The sequence below is a fragment of the Mytilus galloprovincialis genome, chromosome 5 (genome assembly GCF_965363235.1).
Source record: "Mytilus galloprovincialis chromosome 5, xbMytGall1.hap1.1, whole genome shotgun sequence".
NCBI lineage: Eukaryota > Metazoa > Mollusca > Bivalvia > Mytilida > Mytilidae > Mytilus > Mytilus galloprovincialis.
In genome coordinates this window covers 98,772,507-98,776,087 of record NC_134842.1, presented here as the reverse complement: position 1 = coordinate 98,776,087, position 3,581 = coordinate 98,772,507, and the positions used below count along the sequence as shown (strand labels likewise).

The 3,581-nt window shown below is 31.7% G+C and overlaps 1 long non-coding RNA gene across 1 annotated transcript; it reads left to right on the top strand.

Moving 5' to 3' along the window:
• The first annotated feature begins 441 nt into the window (after window positions 1-441).
• LOC143076861 (uncharacterized) lies at window positions 442-3,372 on the top strand. Its single transcript, XR_012978811.1, has 2 exons — window positions 442-1,256; window positions 2,186-3,372. It is a non-coding gene; the product is annotated as an uncharacterized LOC143076861 (long non-coding RNA).
• Window positions 3,373-3,581: the final 209 nt, after the last annotated feature.

Genomic DNA, 3,581 nt, shown 5'->3' with positions numbered 1-3,581 from the left:
GTTGTGTTTGTTTTCTGATGTGTCTATTTATCTAATTTTTGCTATTTGTCATTTAGATAAATCTTTTTTTCAGCCAAAAAACGCGAAGGAAATTAAAAGTTTTGAATTCAAAAATGTCCTTAAACTATATCTGTTTACAAACATTGCTTAAACATGGTTAAATTCTAAAATAAGTATAAAAATGTGAGTTAGTCGATTTATCAGTTGAAAGGTTGCTACAGTACAATAATGGGAAAAGTGTTCTTACATGGTATACAATATGAAAATATAGATACAAGAAAGGAATATTACACATTTTTTTTTCAAATTTACTTCATCAAATCAATCATTTAGTGCGCTATATGTACAGTCTTGTCGACATAAAAATGCATCGATCTTTTTACTTTCTACATAGTTATAACAACGGCTACAATACTTTATCTTTATCAGTCTACTTTCAACATTCAAGATGTACCTCTGGAGTGTTTATTTTGTTATATTTCCATCGATTAATGCATTTTTGCTAGAATCATCTAATCATCAAAATTTAACAGGAGGATATATAGTGTCAGGTAACCATTATCTTACTATTTCGAGATTTCTCGAGGCACAAAAGCAACAACAGTTAAATATCGAAGAACAACATCGTAATGCAGAGACGTTCCGAAAGTCTGTAGATGCAACGTTTGCTTTACTAACATCACAGCTGCAAGATAAATTTGTCGATTTTGAAAGGAAAATAACAAAGGATGTTAAGCGAAACGAAACATGTCGAGTTGTAGATGAACTGGAGAAAAAGCTATTGGAACTAGAAAGTAACAATACCGCCGTGTTATTTGAAATAGGATTGACCAAAGACGAAAACAAGCAATTGAAAAATCAGTTGTCTACATTAATGAATAAAATATTTCATATTGATGAACGGGTGAACAATATCGAACAGTTAAAAAGCATACAATCCCTTCAAGATTTGCAGACTGTAAAACAACAAATTCAGAGTATAAAGTCTCAAACAGCGGTTCTGAGTCAAAATCAGTTCGCACGAAACCAGGATTTCCTAGCCCTATATAATCAATCTTCAGTTGGGTTTGCTCATGCTGTTACCCGTTTACAACGCTTGGAAAGCTTCGAAAATGAATCATTGACAAACAGAAATCATTTTGCAGAGCGACTACAAGATTTGGAGGCCTACAGGAATACGTCAATGATGACTGTAACTAGTCTTACCAAAAAAACAGAAACAATGCAGACGCAAATTACTAATGACATACGAAAAGGTAAGATCAATCGTTAATCCATTCAATTGAACAGTAATATGAGTGTACAATATTGAAGTTAACTTATGTTTATTGTGTATAACAAAAATAGAATTCCTGTCATCCTCTCGAAAAAAAAAACGTCGATGGTGCACGTACTTATTTCTGGATTTGCCTTTTAGTTATACTTTGATTTTTATTAAGATTCTTTTTAAGAATATTGTCTAATTACAGGTCATACAACGGAATTGCAATATATTGACACACAAGTAGGACATGGGTTTTAAGAATGTTAGATGATATGTTTCAAAATATTAAGCTTTTCAAGAGATTATTATAACTTTATAGTATATAAATAACTGAACTAAAAAACAAAAAGTTTCTGTCCTTTGAGGTTGATACATTTTGATTATGAAGACAAATGATTATCTTCTGTTTAGTCGGGTTGATATACAATTTTTGAAAATGGATTTTGAAACTATATATACATTTGTTGTACTGGTGTATCAAAATTATAAAAAGCAAAGTTAAGCAGGCTTTTTTAAAGCATTTTGAATGACAATCAATATATTTAACCAGAGGATTCTAAATTTCTTATCAAATGCCAAAAACAAGATCAATTGCAGTCAAATCAAATTAGCCATGACACTCGTTTTGTGAAATCTACCTTATGTATTAGTGGTTCATTTGCCGGATTTATTATTAGCAATTATGAACTTTGTTTCATTAAATGTGCATCAAAAAAATAAAAATATAGCATTGTGTGCCACAAAAATTATCTAAATCAGAACATACAGTGTACAAGCATAATGTTAGGAAAGGAATGATGAATATGTCCAAGAGAGACAACAATCCAACCAAAAGAGAAGATAAAGTATTTACATAAAAAATATTAAAAAGATGAGAATGAGATTATATAAGCTTCGTATTTTTACACTTTTGTCTTACAGTAGCAATTACAGCATGCCATGTAGTAGGTGCAGATGAAAGTGCAGGATATATAGTGAAGTTTGCCAACGTGAAAACCAGCATAGGAATAAACGATATTTCGTACTTTAAAAGCAGTGGAAAATTTAAATGTGAATACGAAGGTTTGTATGCTGTGACAGTATCGTTGACAGCATACAATACTTTGATAAACTATGGAATATACTTGAATGGTAAAGAGTACACAGCTGTTTACGAACTGAACAACAAAGTTACTTTCCAAAGAGGAACTACTACTGTGGTTGTAAATCTGCATCGAAATGACATTCTGTGGGTACAGTTCGACGATCGTATGTTCGTCACCGATAGTAATTCGTGCATCGCAATTGCAATGCTAAAATGACAGATATCAGTTTATTATCTTGAGAGATTCGTATCTATTTGTGTCAGTATAGTCTACCTTTTTCAGACATGTATAAATATGAAGAAGGTCAGAGTTTTTTTTTATATAGAATAACCATACATTGTCTCCAAATATCAATGTTATTTGTACAAGGCTTAGAAACAGGTAGAAAGCGAGGCTATGCCGAGCATTTCTACCTGTTTCGAGCCGAGTACAAATAACATTGATATTTCGAGACAATGTATGGTTATTCTGTATATACTGCAACTCTTATAACTGTTCTAAACGAAGCATTTAGGGTAAAAAACATCATTTCTTAATTTTCAACGGAAGACGTAAAATTTCCGCGAACCTGTATGTTTTATTCACGTCATAAATAAAACTCTACGGAAACATATTGTCAACGTCATAAACAAGGTGATATACAATCAGTGACTGTATATCACATATGAATATACGGTCAATGCATTTTGACTGCTCAAATAGCACAGCTGCAGTATATAATAAGGTAAATTTCACTTTACTGGGTGGAAGTGTCAACGATTCGCTTATGACATACAAGACCAATCCATCCATAGAGAAGAGATCAGTGACAAAGTCAACAATGATAAAAACAAAAATACATTTTTGAAAAAAGATTGAAGAATTTTTCCATTTTTGCAATTTTCGGAGCCTGTTTGTGACTACTTTCGTGTCTCTTCCAATTACAAGTCAACTACAAAAGTAAACGTATTAATTTTATTTCTTTTTCTAAGATACCTCGGTTTGTTTTAGGGTGTAAAGTCAATTAAAATTCTTTCAAAAGATCATTTTGTTCTTACTTAGTGTGTTGATACAATATGAACATTACCGGACTGTGATCAATCAATCAAAATCACCAAGGTATCAATCACTTATGATATTCTAGAAGCTAAAATCTGAATTGACTAATTTGCCTGTTAGTCTGGTTCAAAGGGGGTTATATTTAAATGCGAAAGATAAAAGAGAAAAAAAATACAGTCGACTCTCGTTATGTC